Source organism: Marmota monax, unplaced genomic scaffold, assembly GCF_021218885.2.
Source record: "Marmota monax isolate L192 unplaced genomic scaffold, Marmota_monax_Labrador192_F-V1.1 WCK01_AAM20220418_F8-fsc00137, whole genome shotgun sequence".
NCBI lineage: Eukaryota > Metazoa > Chordata > Mammalia > Rodentia > Sciuridae > Marmota > Marmota monax.
Genome location: NW_026692854.1, coordinates 3,298,149 through 3,317,733, shown reverse-complemented (window position 1 = coordinate 3,317,733; position 19,585 = coordinate 3,298,149). Strand labels below are relative to the sequence as shown.

Here is a 19,585-nt window from a genome sequence, read left to right as displayed (position 1 = left end):
GTTTAAGTCCACGGCATACAAATATTTAGACATATTTTTGACCCTACCATAGCCTAGTCACCAAGACTGTCATATTAAAAGTCACATCATATTTTTACTTTTTACTGATGAAAACAAACATCCCCTTGGGGCTGGGGTTGTGGCTCAGTGGCAGAGTGCTTGCCTATCATGTATGAGGCACTGGGTTCGATTCTCAGCACCACATGTCAATAAATAAAATAAAGGTCCATTGACAACTAAAAAATAATAATAAAAAAAGAAAAAAAACAAACATCCCATCTCAGGCATGCTTTATTCATCCAACAGAAGTTATAAAATGTGCACAGATTAAATAAGTTTCTTTTTAAGCTAGAAGAGGAACATATTTCATTTTAATTTACAGCAATATAGTAGAGGTACACAGTTTGGGATTCAGAAGTCTACAGTAGGAAACTAACAATTGAGGCAAATAAAAAGTTCTGTTTTATGACTATTTAGGAATATTTACATACGTAATTAAAATTTTAACTGATTACATGCCAAATACAAAATTGCTAAAATTAGAATTAACTTATTTTATTGGCATTAAATTGAAAAACAATATATATTTTTCCAAATAGAACTCATTCTCAAACTATCCATACAGAAATATATTTCTGAGCTGGGGATGCAGCTGGGTACTTGCCAAGCACATGAGAGTAGCTGGATTCAATCCCCAGTACTGTCAAAAAGTTAAAAAAAAAAAAATTATTCTTTCTCTCTCTCATTTTTGTGAGTGTGTGTGTGTGTGTATAAATTCTATCCCCATACTAGTACCATCTATATGAAGATTCAAATTGAAAAGTTCCCAGCCAAAAAAGCAATTGAATTTAATTCCATTTCATTGTTAACTCTTTGGATAATAAGTATACTCATCACAAATCTGTATTAAACTACAGAATTATCATAGAAAGAAGTTTCCATTTATGTTGTTCATACTGAAAACCAGATTTTTCTGTCAAGAAGATTATTCAAAATAGGGTATTTTTGCCACTTTTTTTATTGGTGCATTATAGTTGTATATAATGATGGGATTTGTTACATATTCGTGCAAGCAAAGTAGCTCTTTTTAACATACAAGTCTCTTGTAATCAAATACCTAACATTATACATTTAAATTTAAATAAAAGATGGGATCAGATCAATATAATTTTGCATCTTTTCTTGTAATTAAACTAAGAAATAAAATTTCTTCTTTTCTTGGGAATTTGTGGAAAATGCTTCCAATTGTAACATTTTAAGAAGGTCATCTACTCCTTTGTTGCCTCAGCAAAAGCAAAATGAATTGTCCAAATTGAAAACCACATCAAACCCCTCTGGTCTTTTCTTTCAGTAACCTCTGTAACAGTAACAAACTCAAATCAGGATTCCGATTCTGTGATTCCTACATCCACATGCTCTCACTGCTCAATGTCAATGCTTGGACATTAAATATAAGTGTCAGGCGGTCATAAAATCTCAACAATTCCAAAAACTTTAGGGATCAAATATAAAGTGACATTTTGCTATGTGGGGATTGAAATCTCATGGCCTGTGGCCACTTCTTAAAGGGGTTTGTCATGCTCAGAAATAAGGAAGAAACATTCAGGCTGCCTTTAAAAGGAGAACATTCTTAGAGAGATGTAGCTCAGAGTAAGAGCCCCTGCCTAGCATGCCGGAAGCCCTGCACTGGAACCCCAACACTTTCAAAAACAAAACAAGATCATCCTACATGGAATTTGGTTATCTTATCTAATGTTTATAGTCACTAACATATTTTTTCATGCATACATACTTCAAGAAGCAATTTCTGAAATTTAATAACATTTGGCTCCTAAAGAAAAATCACCAGTGCTCATGAACTAAAACAACTTTCCTGTAACCAAAGTAATAGAGAAAAGGCAAGTAATCCAAGGCAGTGATGGAGCCAAGATTCTCAACTCCCCCTTCAACCTATCACAGCTCTCCGAAAGAAAGAAAATGAGAATTCTACTCACTACAGGTCAAATCCTATAAAAATGACAGCCCCACCTTAGTGATACCTAATACATCACACTTGAGGTCTTGGCATGAGCAGCAAATTTGACAAAATGCAATGATTTAGAATGCACTCTGATTTTTCAAGTCAGTATTACTGCCAGAACCAAGAAAAATGAAAACTCTCTAAGACATGTGTTTTCAGAGATTTACAACCAGGGAGAAATAGAGAAAGGGAAGGAGATTAGGTAAGTGTTTAGACTTTCCCATCAAAATACAGACTGGAAAGGAGATTTTAACATCAGTCACTTCCTTTGCAATTTTGAAAAAGGACAACTGACAATTCCCATGGTTTTTCATTGCCATCAGGATCCAGATCCCTTTCAAATCTGCCTCAACACAGCTCCACCAAGTAAAAAAAAACCCTATCGTAGAAAAAAGGTGGTTCCAGGTAAAGGCTATGCAGAGTGAAATGAGACATGGAAAGAAAAAAAGCATTTTGAACTAAGCTCAAAAGGAACAGTTGGTGCCGTAAGTAAAATCAGTTTGATTTGTCCCTAATAAGTATGTAAAATTGCTACTCACATTTGGAATGATCAGGCATTTGACTTGATAGCATACCCACACTTTTCTCATCAAGAGTGAAAAAGAGATGACTTACTGTAATAAATTCTGTTCTATTAACTCTATTTTAGTTTAAGGGAAATAAGGGTCCTGGAAGTTGACAGGTGGTTATAATTTCATGTCTCTAAGAAACTTTTAATAGAAGAAGTTACAAACAGGACATGATGTTCTCAAGAGAGGAATTTCTATAGAAATGACTCTGGGTAGGAGAGGTAGGGAGCACAAGAGAAGGAATAAGAGCTTTGGTGTCAGATCCAGAGAGGGCAGAGGCTGGCTAGCACAAGGTACAGGAAAGCAGACTGCTCACATCTCCTCAACTCTGTGACTACACTTCAGTAGCATAAAGTAATCAATCAGAATCTGTGTATTGATATAAGGAAATACACAAATTCAAGTTGGTATGTTTTATTCAGAAAGCTGTTTAACAGCCATTTGGTTAGTTTCAAATTACAATTCTAAGTTAACAGTCACCTACCGATAAAATAGAAGTGCTATCACGGACCTCAAAAGATTGATATGAACGTTAATATAAGGGTGCTTAGCACAGGTACAAGAATGTCAGCTCTAACTATTATTACTTTCAAGGACTGCCATCAAGTGTTCATCTCAGAAACCACCCTCTCAGAACTTCACCAACAATGAAGTCTCCTTAATGGTATCGCAAGCTAGACCACAGCCTTCAAATGGTTCTATAGCAGCCAAATCAGCAGCGGAACAAGCATACAAAAAGGAACAAAGTGTGGTCATCAGGAAGCTAGCCAAGCATGCAAGACTGACGGGAAGACCGGCACAGAGTGAAACGTCAATAACAGTGCACTGAGTCCATGCCTTCTTACATGAAACAGACCTGCATTAAATAAACCTCCTACGTACTTCAAATACGTGGTCATTATGTAAGAAATGGCAACAAAGGAATCCTGGAAGGTACTGAGCACAGTGTCACAGTAGTCACAAGAACCTCTTAGTCAATAACACCATAGACAGACATGAGTCAAACAGATGGGTCTACAATATAGGATGGGGTCTGCAAGACAGGAAGGAATGAGCTTCTAGCAAGTCATCCCATAACACAGAGGCAACATTGACTGCTCAGGGAACTTCGGAACTTGGGGGTGGGGGAGAAATTTGTGTGTGTGTATATATATACACACACACACACATATATACATACACACACATATATATACACACAAAAAAAATACACACACATATATGTATATATTATTATTATTATTATTAACCACACATACTTCCCATGGCACACAAGAAAATTTATCCCTAGCTAAATAAATTTCTGTATAGTGCCTAAGTCTGCACACATGCACACATCAAGTCTCCTCTCTACAAACTCAATCGATTCATGCTCCAGCTTAAGAAGCCGCCAATGGCTGCAATTGTCCTGCTGCCTCCCACTTCCACCAGATGGCATTTTCCCTATTTTGTTCCTTCTCACTGAGAATCCCCTCATTTTCACTTTTCAACCCACACTTCCATTCTCATCTCCTTAATGTGGGCCTAAGATAGGCTTTCCAAAAGTAGACCAGGCAGTGGTACAGAGAAAAGAAACAAGGTGAACCTAAAAACCACATCAGCCCTCATTCAAGCCAGCGGCAGCCCCTGGGGACCACTGGGATTCCCAGACACCCTGCTCACTGGGGCCACCTTCAAAGCTGTCTGGGAAAACACCTTGTAGGATGGAGAATCAGGTAGCGAATTTGCTTTTGTCTTAGTGGGGACGTGCCTTACTTAATCTAAATCCATCCACTATATACTTTAAAAAAAATTAAAATCTCAAAAAAGAGCTTGAAATTATAAATATCCTGATTATTTATATCCTGGTCATTCAAAGGAATGTGAAGATTTTTAGACCTACAGTTTTCAACATTGGCTGCACATGGAAATGTACTACAAGCTTTAAAACTGCCTTAGAGTCATCTGCATCTCTGACCAATGACAAGACTGGCATTGGAGCTCAGGCACTGGTAAATTTTAAAAGCCGTGCAGGTGATCTCAGTGTGCAGCCAGGGTTTAGAGAACTGTTGCAGACAGGCTAGATCTCACCCTTTGCTCTGCATTGTGATTTTCAGCCCTTGCTGGGTATCCCCAGAGCTAAGCCCCACCCTGGCCTAGCTAAGTAGATTCCCTGAGGATGTGGTCCTAGTTTGGAAAGCTTTCCCATATGATACCAAACTGAAGCTATGATTGAAAAGAAATGCCCTTCGACTAGTGGTTCTAAGCTTTGTTTTTAGAATACCTTGAACTATTTAAAAAATTTTATAAGCTACTTTTATATCATTTATGATAGCATTGACCCTTGGGGAACTTTAAAATTACATACTTGCTTTAAGAACAGACTTGCAAGAGAAAAACAGATTATGTTCTTATCAGATACTTACAGGCAGGTGTATTAGTTTCCCAGGGATGCTGTACAAAGTACCACACACGAGATGGCTTGTAACAGGAATTTTCTCTCTCAAAGCTCCAGAGACTGAAAGTCCAAAATCAGATTCTCAGGGAAGTCATATTCATTCATTCTCTCTCTCTCTCTCTCTCTCTCTCTCTCTCTCTCTCTCTCTCTCTCAAGCTGTAGGAAAGTATCTATTCCATGCCCTTCTCTTAGTTTCTGGGATTGCCACAATCATGCTGTTTCTGGGTTTGTTGGCACATCCTTTCCATATTTGCCTCCCTCATACAAGTTCTCCCTAGATATCTTTGTCTCTCCTTTTCTTTAAAAACATAATCAGAACAGATCAAGGGGGCCACCCTATTCCAATATGACCTTAACTAATTACACTGGCAACAATCAACCTTATTTCCAAAGAGGTTCCAAGAAAGATGCATTTTGTAGGACCATGATTTAACCCAATAAAGCAGAAAAGGGGTGATGGATAGCAATTACGATCAGAAACATCACCGCTTATTATGAACAGGTAAAAGATTAACAAAATTTCTAGGGACCTCAGAGAAAGAAGTATGTGAAACAGAGCTAAGGTTAAGGGTGTCCCCACCAGATTAGTGGAAAGAGACTCCAAGCCCTAACAGCTCACCACCACCAATGAATGCACTGGGGTCCTGCTCCAACTCCCAGATTCTGAAATACCAAGTTTTTCATAGAATATAACTTTCAAATTTATATCTACACTGTCAGAATTAAAGAAATGTCCCTAAAAAATTTCATATGAAAGCTTGACTATTTCCCTATGTGTATGGGAATACATACATGTGAGATATAGAGTTACTATATGACGGCAGTACCATTTTCTAATCAAGAGGTATCAGAGAAAATGTGCTTTGCAGTGGATCATATACATACCCATTCAATCATATTTGAAGTTGGAATTTTGAATTCCAACTTCACACTCCAACCAAGAGCCAAACAGTGAATTCTTTATAGTTTAGCCCCTCAATTGCCCAGCTAATATAAAAGGTTTATATACTTGACTATACTCACATGGTATAATTAGTGCAGAACTTTTATTTTCAATAAATGAAAAAAGTGAGTGTCTGTGATATTTTGTCATGCTCAAGGTTTCTTGGTGTATCAAGTTCTTAACAATGACAGCAGCAATCAGCTCCCAAGAGCAAACACGTCCATCATGAAAACATATAGTACAAAATACTGTTTTCCCAAATCCTAAATCCATAGTTACAAATTAGTTTGGTTCCTTTAGATGTTTCATCTTCTCTGCCCTGAAATGTACTATAAAATAACAGAAAAAAAATTAACAAATTATTTTGTTCATTTAAACACTTTTTTTTTTAAAGAGGGATAGGCAGAATCATTTGCTTAAGCCAAATTGAGTTTCCATGAATGCAAATGCACCTCTCTAAAACACAGAAAATTAGAAGAAACTCTATGTTCTCTAACAGATTCTTATCAATTATTTCAGCTTCTACAGACCTCAAATATTTCTCTATAGAAAACAGCCCACTTCCTCCTTGACACTTTTCAAACTTTAATAATCCACTGTTTCCCTAACTATGTTAAGTCCTCAACATAAATAAATTTCTCTTATAGCTCTGGGAGGAAAAAAAGCTCTTCTATTTACTAAATTGACACTTATTTTGATCTCTTACAAACCCATTCAGATAACAATTTATATATAATAGAGTCTGAAGCAAGTGAACTCCTTGAGGAATTTAAAATACCTTAGAAGTCAGGAACAAATGCAAATACACTGAAAACGCAAGGGGGCTGGGTCTCAGTTGCTTGCCTTTGTCTACTTTGCTTGACAGCAATGTTTTAAAGCACAGGCAGGAAATAAATCCTTCAATTTGGCTATGATCCTTGGAAAGAAGCTTAAAGCAGTTTAATAACAGGAGTAAGATTAAACCATACTTCTTTAAAAAATAATTCAAAGGTGGCAAAAGGAAGTGCCTTTATGCAAATATCATTCCTTCCCAACCACTTCTATCTTCCAAGAAAAGAACTCCTTGGCAAATCTACTCAGATGAAGGGTCCAAATGCTATAGCTGATGCCTATCTCTGCTACAGCTTCAAGGTCATTTGGAAAGCTCTTTATGGTGCTAAAATTTGGTTAGGAACTTAGTAAATTACACATTTTGGACAGGTGGCTTTTTCTAGACTCTTAAAAAAAAAATCAATGAATATCCCAATGAGATGCAAAGATTCTAGTAACTTGTTGCCACAGGCCCATCCGGCACATAGTGCTCACTCACTAACATAAACTGGGCATGAAAGATACCCAAAGGAATTCAGGACAACCCAAGATTATACATTGCATTTTTTAAGAGCAAATAGTCATTGTCATAAACTCAAAACGATGTAGATTATGTCAATCAATAAAGCAAAATGAAATGCATTTGGCTGATCAGATGACATTATTAAATTTTAAATGCCTACGGTTATGGTTAGATGATAAGAACAAGTAATTATAAAAGGCATATATTTTCCAAGGACTTAATAATGGCCAGATAATCACTCCTCTGGAGTTCCCACAACAGGACTGAAAACATTGGTAGAATGCAAACATTACTTCCTTACATAAGTTAGATTTGCTAAGATTTTTATAGGATATTCTTAAAACATCAACTTCATTAACAATTGTAATTCATCTCACCTGAAATGTACCCACCACTATCAGTTTCATCACATTTTTATTAAAAACAATGCACGTAGATCACAAATTCATTTCATGAAAAAAATACCTCTCCTTTAAGACCTTGGGGTATGGGGGAGCTTTCTGCATTACAGAAAAAGAGAGGTTTTAAAAAACTTCTCCACATTCCAACTACTTAATATATGTGTAGACAATGAAGAAAGGTGGAAGAGAAAAGAATATTAGTTCATTTTAATTTAATAAAAAAAGGAAAGATTTCCCAATCAACCTTTTCAAGCTACGATTCTCTAAAAATAAAAAATAAAATAAATTCCCCTTAAATCTTAAATTAGATAATGAATAAAAATCATCTTATATTGAACACTTAAAATGTTAAAATGGTAATTTCATGGCATATGTTATAATTAAAAAATAAAAATTAGCAGTGATATTTAGAGGTTTTCTATCTTAAAACAGGAAAGGAATGGTTTTCATCATTGTAATTTACATATTCTCAAGTTAGATACAGTTACATGAACATATGAGGATTTAACTACAAGTTGCTCTTTGAGGACAAGAAGAGGTCTTACTCATCTTTGAATTTCCATAGAAGAATGTTTTACCACCAGTAAAGAGCTATAACTTTGTTAAATAACTTTTTTTTAAAGTTTTAATTTATGTTACATTTCACAACAGTTTAAAAAAATACACACTTGACTTGGACTAAATATCATCAATATCCTTCACACCAATTTCTATCTAGATAAATCTGAACAGTAATTCTACCTTTCCGTAATCTGTATCCTAGGTTAAGATCACAATAATTTTTAAGGTTTTTCAACTACCTTTTCTCAGACCTACAAGAGGCAGAGTAACTCAACAGACACTTCGCAAAAGAAAAAATATGGTCAACAAATACATGAAAAAATGTTCAATATCTCTAGCAATTACAGAAATGCAAATTAAAACTATTCCATCTCACTCTAGGCAGAATGGCAATTATCAAGAATACAAGTAACAAAAATGTTGGTGAGGATGTGGGGGGAAAGGTTCACTCAGGCATTGTTGGTGGGACTGCAAATTGGTGCAACCACTCTGGAAGGCGGTTTGGCAATTTCTCAAGCAACTAGGTATGAAACCACCAGTTATCTCACTCCTCAGTATATATCCAAAGGATTTAAAATCAGTGTACTACGTGATACATCCACATCAGTGTTCACAGCAGCCAAATTCACAACTAAGCTATGAAACCAACCTAGGTGCCCTTCAACAGATGAATGGATAAAGAAAAATGTGATATATATACACAATGAAATACTACTCAGCCATAAAAAAATAATGACTTTATAACATTTGCCCATTTGCCGGTAAATAGATGGATCTGGAGACTATCCTGCTAAGTAAAATAAGCCAATCCCCAAATACCAAAGGTATGTGGATACTAACCCTCAATGGAGAAGGGGGGTAGAAGTTCAGTTGGTTAAACAAAGGGGAATGACTGGAAAGGGGGGTGGTGGTAAAAGGAAAGACAGTGGAATGAATCAGACACAAATTTACTATATACATAAATGAATATACCACAGTGAATCTCACTACCATGTATATCCACTAGAAAAAAAAAATGTTTTTAAAGCCCTAGGGGTAAATGTCTGAAAAATCAATAGAGGGAAGGCAGCAGTGGGTGTGGGGAGGAAGGGAAATGAGAGGTACTGGAGACTGAATTAGAACAAGATATACATGCTTTTATAATTATGTTAAAATGGATTCTGTCATGCATAAATGAAAACTGAAAAAAAAAAAAAAGGTACTCTGCGGTACTAAAAAAAAAAAAAAAAATGCCAAAAGGTACTGAAGTGAGTCCAAGTCCAAGGATCCCTGTGAGTACCAAGTTTATCAGCCCAGCCCACAAGGAAGTCATAAGCCCTGATGCAGTTTTTCAGGTCCTTTCCTGTGTGAATCACCACCTTAAAAAGTCAGGGGCCAGTTTAAGGTTTCTGACAGGAAATGTGCCCCCCATGTGCAAATTCCCACGGTGGGGTAGCTGCAGGGCTGAGGCTGCAGCACCCGCAGGGCAAAAAGACAGCAAGTGACACAGTGGGTTTTGGGGTTTTGTTTCTTTGTCTCTCTCTCAGTACTGGAGACTGAACCCAGGGGCAATCAGTCACTGAGCTACATCCACAACCTATTAGTTTAGTTAGGGTCTCACTGAATTGTTAAGGCTGGTCTAGAGCTGGAGATCCTCCTGCCTCTGTCTCCCCTGTAGCTGGATTACAGGTGTGCACCACGGTGCTTGGCCTCGGTGCTTTTCTTAAATATAAACGAGAATAAAGCAGCAAGATAGAAAAAGACAATGGGGAAAAAAAAGAATTGGTTTGAACAAAAATAGAAAACAACTGCATTACAATAAACCTAACAAGAACAGCCTATCTTGCAGTTTTCACTGAGGAATTTGTGCAGAAGGCAATGAGAATTCAGAGTAAATCTATTCTCCTCCATATTTCTATGTCTTCCTCCCTAATCTCTTCCTCCTCATTTTCTCTTTAGTTCTCACAGTAACCTCCCATCGTCTAATTATGCATTTCAAGGAAAACCCTGCCCATCTATGTCTGTTGATTCAACATGCTTACAGTATGTCTTGGAGGAGGGTCGGGTGTCAGTGGCATATATAATCGTTTATAAAATAATAATATGTTCTCCTACAAATAAGAGAGAGAGTGCTAAGAAGGAAGATTTGTGCAGTTAGTTTTATAAAACTTAAGATTCCCCTAAGGCTATTTTTAAATGTGCATAAAAGTACACCAGTACACCGTGGTTTCCATTTCTACATTCAGTGGGCCTCAAATAGTATGTGTTTAAAACCAAATGTTACTTAAGTAATTGAATATAGAAGCCACAATATATTTTTAAGGGTCTTTTGGGGGAGAGGTACTTTTTTGTTGTTGTTTACTCTATCACTGTCCTGTAAGTAGTTTCTATTGTGAGCACACAATCATCATATAAAAAGTCGACAACAAGACTGGGGCTACTGCACAGTGATAGAACTCAGCCCAAGGGCCCAGGTCCAATCCTCAAAAAGCCAGCAAATTGTATTAATAAATTTTTCTTGATATTAGTTCCAACAACATATAGCTTTATTTTACTTATACCAACACAGATCTTATATGGAATGTGCTTCAACTTTTAAATGTCTATTAATATGATTTTACAAAAGCATTTTGCTAAGTGCTTCAGGAAGTTAGACATGTGACAGGGGCTGGGGTTGTGGCTCAGTGGCAGAACCCTTGCAAACCCATGTGAAGCACTGAGCTCGATCCTCAGCACCCCATACAAAAAAATAAGCAAATAAAATAAAGGCATGTTGTCCAGCTACAACTACAAAAAAATTTTTTTTAAAGAAAGATATGAGACAAATAATATTACTCTAAGAAGAACAGAACACTTTTTTGGTTATAAAAAAGTGGCATCACATTATATGACCAATTGAAAACCTCCAGAGAAACACCCAGCAATAATGAATGACATATTAAAAAAAGGAATTGGCAATAATTATCATTAACATCAATAGTTCACATGCACTGAGTACTAACTTCCAGACACACTGCCAGACGTTTCCAACAGTTCTCATTTACATAGTTCTCAGCAAAACACTACCAAGTTAAGTCCTTTTGGTAACTATATTTTATATAGGAGGTAGTGAAACTTGGGTAGGAATTATACCTTGTCCAAAGGTACAAGAAAGTTATCTAATCAATAATAAATGGACCAGGTGCATCTAGCATTTGAAGTTCTGATGCTTTATTGCATACTTTTCCCAAATACTCATCTGTGTCTAAAAGGGACAAAAAATTTTAATAAGCCATATAAAACCAGCACTTTTACTTATATTTCTTTAATTCTGTCCCTGAAACAGAAGAACTACTAAACTAAATGACAAAATTGTAACCATGACTGGTCATTTACAACATTTTTCACTTGTTTCTTATTAAAGGTTTTCAAATAAATTGAAATTTTATCTTTAAGGTCTTAAAATTGATACACAGATATTTACTGGTCATCATTTCTCCTAGGTCAGATATAACTATAAGAAAAATAATTTGGCAAAGTATAATGCATCCGATATGTCTTTACTTTCTTCTTTAGTGTCCAAGTCACGGGTGGTTTCTAAGGTAAGTATTTAAAGAATGTAATAAAGTGTAGGGGGATCTCAGGCACCCTCTCACTCTGACCATCTCTTTCCAGGCATTTCCAAGAGCATTTCATTCCACACACCAGGAAACTTGGTTTCCAAGGTGAACAGCCCCTTCCAAATACCTCCTAGGCTGCTGGCTCCCTATCTAGAAAGTCTGGTGACCTCTGAGGTAAAACCTTCATAGCTTCATCCCCTAAGACCTTTGCCTATGGAATTTCACCTGGGGGCACTGGTGAAGGGCAGAGCCAGGGCCAAGTGCAAGCTCCAGAGAAGGGATGCAGAAAGGAGGTCAGTGGCTGGGCCAGGGAGAACCTGATGCCCCCACAGGCTGCTCTGCACTATTTGAAATTCTGAACTTTGTCGTATATAGATATGAATTTCCTCCATAAAAGCCCCCATTAAGTTATTTCATAGTTATTTCAGGTCAAATCTCTAGTCCAAGCTGGGCACAGTGGTGCACACCTATATACCAGTGGCTAGGAAGGCTGAGGCAGGAAGATCCCAAGTTCAAAGCTCAGCAATTCATTGAGGTCCTAAGCAACTCAATGAGACCCTTTGTCTAAAATACGAAAAAGGGCTGGGGATGTGGCTTAGTATTTGGGCTCAATCCCCAGTACCAAAAAATAAATAAAAATTAAAATAAGTAAAAAATTCTGGTCCAGTTAAATACCAGTTTCTTTCATTAGAAAAGGGGTATGTTACACCTTCCATGAGAAGTTCGTTTTTAAATACCTAGGTGAGGAAGAGGAAAAGATCTGAACAGTTCCACTGCACCAGGAGAAACCTAGCTGCCCTTTGCTCTCCTCCCACTCACCCTCCGGGCTTGGCTCCCTTCCAATTTCAAGAGAAAATAATCTTATGCCACAGACAGTATCCGAGCCACTCAGTGTCACTGCTTAGACACTTACTGCAGACCATAAAGAATGCATTTATATGTTAATGCAAGTCACAAAAGTAGCCTTTTGCCATATTCCTGTGTCTCTTTTGTTTAAGGTTGTAAGATTTCTCATCAAAATATTGAAATAGGTACTACAAGTACGACCTTCCAGATGAGGAAGGTAAAAATTTTGACTAATACCACAGATATGGAAGCAATGGTCAAACCAGAACTCAAATTACAATCTAATTTTAAACTGAGTTTTGAGCTGCTACACTATACCTAATATTGTTAAATTCCATTTTATACTTTAAAATATTTAAGCATAACTATATGACAAAATATTTTTTAAAGACTCATGAACCAATATGTACAAGGCACTGTGCTGTACTCTGAAAATAAAAATATTAATAGTCCAAGACTAGATAGGTTCATGGACTCCAATCATCTGCCATTCCTTTCAGATAGAAATCTTTAGGTCCACTGGTTCCCATCCTTCAACTTTTTCAAAATTTTTGCCCCCTTTCTCCACAATGTTTTCCTTGAATAAGTCACTTCTAACACTATGAGTTTTAGACATGATTTAGACTTCATCCGGTAATTGATAATTTTTTTTGTGTATGGATGCCCTCACATCTTAGATTAATAATCAAAAAAGGAACCGGGTCTTCTGTTTTAAATTACCAGCTGTACAACAATACACCATATATTGAGTTTCACATAGGTTATACAAATCACATTGCAAGGGGGCGATCTCCAGCACAAGGAAGCGGATTAATCTTAATTCTACATGTATAAGAAAATATCATCATAGGTCCCCTTTGTTTTCTTGAGAGGAGGTATAGGCTCTTTCAATGTTAGGCTAAGCAAATAATTCAGTCCCTCTTTCTGTTCTTTATTTTGGGCAAATAATTAGAGATAATCCCCTTTTGGGATTACTATCAGAGGTGGGAAGCCATACTAAATGATGTCCAAAGCCTCCATTCAACATAGATTTTCTTAATTAAGAACCCTGGGCAGCGGTGTGCAGATCCCTGCTTAGACTAATCAAGTTCATAATTTCACACATTAAAATCCACAAAATGCTGTTCATATACTATAAAAATAACAGTTTGAAAACTGGAAGTAAAACCTGTGATATGTAATAGGAAATTCCAAATCTCCTAGGCATAAACTTTACTATGGGACTTTTCTTAATATTTCTATAGAATCTAAAGGGAAACTGGAAGTACACCAATACAATTACATCTTGTAGAAAGTTCTTCTAAGCACTTCAGATCTTCTGTGTAAACACTTCACAAGGGAAGCTGTATGATCTGGTCTCACTTGCTGCTCCAGGCCAACAGGCCAGCACTCCCTGAACCCATGTCGCCTCTGGCTTCTGTTCTGCACCTTTTGGTCTCTGCCAAGGCTACCTGCTTGGAAAACATTCTTGACTCTACCTACAAATTCCACTCACTTTAGAGCTCACTATCTCCAAGTGCCTGCCCGGTTACTGGTGAGTATTATTGACCTTACCTATCTTACATACAATTCTATCCTCCTGTCCCAGGACCTTGTTTTTATGTTTTCATTGAAACTTTTTATACTTTACTACCTAACCATACAGTCTCTTAAACATGGATCACCTCTTCCTGAGGATTTTTTTTCCACAACCAGATCACTAATTCTGCATCTGACACTACTTCTCTTTCTGGCAATGTGCAGTATTCAGTAAATACTTGATGGCTGGTCAATAAAAATACAATTACCTTTATATGAAGTTATTTTCTTTGCTTTTTCCAAGAAGTATTTAAAATTTTAAACTGAAACATATGTAATCTTCAATTTTTTTTTATTCTTTAAAACTCCATTTCTTTTTATCTACCCTAAAAAGGTACCTTGGCAAACATCATTTTCTAATTTACCTAATAATGCCCATGGCTCTTATTAAAAATGCCAACTGAATATGCTAATTATTTCTTTGTTTTTCATTTCCTCTTCAACTAAAACTTGACATGCACTGTGTACAAATTAAAACTAGGGCTGCCTGTGCTTTAAAACACACACACACACACAATTAAATAACTTATTTAAAATTAAAACTGTTAATTAGATAATTAACATAAAGCATTTAACAAAATATCTTAAAATTGTTATTTAATGTTATGATGTAAACTTGATCTAAATGTTAGTGATCCACTTCCTTCACTTAACCATGCCTTTATAGACAAATTTCCATATCAGTAAATTCAAAACACTATGCTTTTAACAATAGCTCCATGCTCCTTCTATCAATGTGCCATATTTCTTTCTCTCTCTATTGGGGCAGCTTCAAAATTCTTAATTATAGCAACTATCTGGTGAGCATGACCAGTCAACTCTTTCCTCATATGCAAAATTACATTATTGGAATAAATCCCCATGAGTTAAAATTTCCCAGTCAAGGGAGTTTTTTGAAATGTTTAAATTCTCAGTATTTAAGATCATTCCACACCAGGCACCGGTGGCACACGCCTATAATCCTAGTGGTTCTGAGAGCTGAAGCAGGAGGAGCCCAAGTTCAAAGCCAGCCTCCGCAACTTAGTGAGTCCCTAAGCAACTCAGCAAGACACTGTCTCTAAATAAAATGCCCAAAAAAGGCTGGGGATGTGGCCCCTGGGTTCAATCCCCAGTATCAACAAAAAACAACAACAACAAAGATAATTCCACAGTGAAGCTCACACTGTTTCATCAGATATTCAAGCATGTTTACCACACCCTCATTCCCAACAGTTGGGGTGGCCAATCTTCCCCAAATTGATAGCAGAAAATGACAGAAAATGCACAGTTTGATTTCAATTTGTACTCCTGGAATACCAGTCAAATTAAACATCAGTTTTTGCATTTATTAGTCATTGGCATGTGATCTTCTGTGAAGTTCCTGTTCAGATATAGTCCTATCTTTATGTTAAAGCAGGTGCCTTACTCTAGGAAGAAGGTGTCTTCATGAAAAATATTTTCATTGTAATATATTATAATCTCCTCTGGTTTATGCTTTGTCATTCAAATTGACAATTTTTATTATCAAGGTATGTTCGAGTTTTAAGTTGTCAAATATATCGACTTATTTCCAAGTTATGATTTCTGGATTTGGAGTCTATGTTTGAAATTTCTTCTCTGCTTCAGATTTGTAAAAATAGCCACTTAAATTTTCTTTTGTAACCTGTGTACTCTACTCTGACTCGGGGGTTCTTGGTTTTTGATTTTGGGATTTGGGGGTGCTGGGCATCGAGCCCAGTGTACTGCTCGTGCTCGGCAAGTGCCTGGCACTGAACTGAGCTACATTCTATGAGGCAAGTACTAAAGAGACACATTCAAAATCTTAAGGGATGGCTTCTGAAACTATGTCAAGTTTGGACAATCCACAACACCGAGGAAACCAGAGTCCTAGATGAACAGAAGAGGCTTTCGTAAGCTTCCAGAGAACACTGTCAAAAGACCCATCCCATAAACCAGCTTAATAGTGTCACTATTTTAGCAATTAATTCTTATTCTAATCCATATACCTCTCTCTTCTGCTCTCCAGGTTTTTTCATCCTCTAGCTCACTTCACACCAGTATTCAAAGGTTACTTCCTCAAGGGAAGATAGCTTCACCAGGTCCCTATCACCTGCACCCCCCAAGATTGTTTCCTTTGACAGCAGGACTCAGTTGGAAGTACATATATAATAGATGCTCTCTGATTTACCATAGGGTCAAGCCTGACCCATTCATCATGTTCAAAATATCATATGTTGAGAGTGTGTTTAATATACCTAGCCTTCCAAATATCATCGCTGTGCAACACAGTATCCTGCAAAGCACGGGTTGCTCACCATCCTGGTTCTATGCTGACTGGGAGCTGCAGTTCACAGGGGCTGTGTAGCATCACAAAATCGTATGCTAATGCCTACAGCTAGTCCAGAAAAGATCAAAATGCAAAATATGGTTTCTCCTGAAAGTATATCCCTTTCACATGATTGCCAAGTTAAGAAAAATCACAAGTTAAACCACTTTTCGTCAGAGAATATCTGTATTTCTATATTAACTATTTGAACAGTAGCAGGTATGGCAATTATTTTTGATACTCATTGCAGGAGCTGTCACCTAAATAAATGCTCAATAAGGAAGGGAGAAAGGCTGGATCATGGTATAATTTTTGTTTAACTCACATTTGGTTTTCCTAAGAAAAACAAAGTCTGAATGAAACCAAACAAAAATCTATGGAATTAATCTTTTCCTCACAAATTTTTAAGAAAAGCTAAAGTGGATTATAATCATCCTAAAAAAAAAGAAAAGAAATCTATTCTTAGTAGTTTGACAGGGGAATGCATTTTTCAACCTTAAATGATGTGCTGCATTATTTCACCATCATATCATGTTTCACATGAATGTGTTAGTATTAGCATCTTTTCAGATACTCTCCAGTTTAAAATTGTACACGAAAAAAAATTCAACTTGATTTTCAAAACTGGTAATCGAGTAAAAACTCACATCTTTATAGGATTTTTCAATCTAGAGAACTTTCAATAATCATTACTTTTTATTTAGAACTTTAACGTAGGACAGGGATTTGTAATCATGCAAGAAACTCAACTTGAATAACAATTCTAGTAAATGGAAGGACTTGATCCCAGGACACCTGGCCCTAGGCAGTGCACACCTGGGCCAACCAGCACTCAGCCAATCCCCAGCCCCTGTCTCCCTGAAAGCACCTGTTGAACAGGTTCAGCATTCAGCAAGTCTTACAAAGCATGTCAAAACACTGTCTTCACCAGTTTCCCTCCGACCACTTCTGTAATCTAAAAAACATACTCTTGTGCTTAACTACTCCATTTATTCCATGGCCTATTATTTTGCATTACTAGAAAATCTATTTTTCTCCCACTTACAGATAACTCCTTAATGAAATTTAGTTTTGCAAAGACTGTTTCCTCCCCGCCCCAACATCCCACAGTACTTAATGTAAGAGTTAAAGATTGATTGTTAATAAACTGGAACAAGGAGGTTATGTTCCCAAAAATGAAAAACAAGCTATTTTTAAAGGCCTTGCCTGACACTCACCCAGACTCCTCATCTGGGCGCCCACCCACAGGCTCCCAGGTCCATGGCAGGGCACACCAGCACCCGTGAACACCAAGGATGAGAACACTGCGTTCTCAGCACAGGCTGAAGGTCTTTAAACCTGAGGAGGTGGAAGACTTTTCCTACCCCAAGGACAGGGGAGTGTGGCCTTGATGGTTTTCTTTGCAAAAACAGGTTTTTCCAGCTAGCTTCTGCCCTAACAGCAGCACCAAGGTGGAACAGGAGACTGCAGGGAGAAGAGAAGAAAGTAGAGTCAGCAGGGAAAGGTCCTCTCACTCCCAGTGGTGAAATTCCCAGGACCCCTGCATTGTTTGGAAGGCCAGCACCATGAAATGTGAAAGAGTAAATCAGAGAAGAGGACATAGTGACAGAGCCTTCTCTCCCACATCAACAGGTTTCATTTTAACATATTTGTAACCCAAGCATAAACTTTGCCATTTTGTCTACTTTTATCTTTGTTTTTTTTTTTGTATGTGTATGTATGTAGCATTTTATTTTTATTTTTTAATGATTTTTTATTTATTTTCATTATAATTCTTAATACACCATTATATAATAATTTATCATATCTCTGATTATATATAAGGTATGTTGACACCAAATTCACATCTTCATACATGTATTTTGTAAAATGAGAGTCTCCTTTCACCATCCATGCTACTTTTATTTTTGTGATACGAAGGATTTTCACTTTCAAAAAAATCTGAACTACTTCTTACAGAAAAAAACCTGTCTGAGAACCTGCTTTCCCCTTCTATGTCAAGTTTCCTCTTTGCTCCTATAAACACAGGTGATTCTATAGTCAACCCGGCCTGCTGTGGTCTCCCCCAGAGATGGATTTCCTTCCACAAGGTCACATGTTCAGATACTTGTAGGCCTGACAATTGCTTCCATCTTTACAGCCTCAATTTTGCCCAGACATCCACAGTCACACCAGTTAAAACCTGCTGAGAATTCCAATTTATTGCACATGAGTCTGCATCCATTTTTCTGCTTATTTTGATCATATTCTAAGATGTACTTGTCAATATTTAACTCATTAATACTGCGGATCCTGACTTTAAAAGCATTCTACTTACTTTTTGCTATTTTGTGCATTTTCTAGGTAATAAATGTAACATGGGGTCTCTAAGTTCTGATTCATGAGAATGGACTTCCAGGGTAATAACTGTGACAATCCCTAACTCTACAAAACCAATTGCAATATTTTTTATTCAAAAATATGTAACGTCATTGTGGATGAGGGATGATAGTCATAAATGAATGGTCAACAAGTACAATTACTGCTGCTCTTTTCCTGAACATAAACATCGTATAATTATTTTACATGCCATAGTTAATACCTAAGTTAGTGCAAAGTCAGGAATATTAAAATCCTGTTAGAGGGAGGATGGGTAAACTACGACAGGGTGCCTTGTACTAATGGAACATATATGTAAGAGGTGCACCTTGACTCTGGTAGCTACCCAAATCTACACGTGACAAAACTGCATAGAATTACACACAGAAGCATACAAATATGAGTACATGTAAAACTAGTGGAAAAAGGTGTGAATTACTCCAATGTCAATTTCTCTTGAATACTGTACTATAGTCATATAAGATGCTAATATCGAGGGAAACTGATAGGGAATAGGTAAGAGATCTCCCTGTAGTTGGGAGGCAAGGTGGAGGGAATTCCTTTTAAACTTATCTTTCAAAACAATTTTTTGAAAAAGAAAGTCCATCCATTACAAACACTGTTTGCTAAACATGCATACATACATTTAGCCCCTC

At 36.8% G+C, this 19,585-nt stretch overlaps 1 protein-coding gene across 10 annotated transcripts in view; it reads right to left on the bottom strand.

Moving 5' to 3' along the window:
- Positions 1-19,585, bottom strand: part of Klf12 (KLF transcription factor 12) — a 438,833-nt gene that overhangs the window by 327,979 nt on the left and 91,269 nt on the right. For 4 of the 10 annotated variants that reach the window (XM_058580972.1, XM_058580975.1, XM_058580973.1 and 1 more), the window contains one exon: positions 4,995-5,086. The exons of 4 other annotated variants lie outside the window; for them this stretch is intronic. The gene's annotated coding sequence lies outside the window, so the exon portion shown is untranslated. Of the gene's footprint in view, positions 1-4,994; positions 5,087-17,788; positions 18,036-19,585 lie in introns of all 10 variants that reach the window. 2 more of the 10 variants (XM_058580971.1, XM_058580974.1) reach the window with 1 other exon arrangement.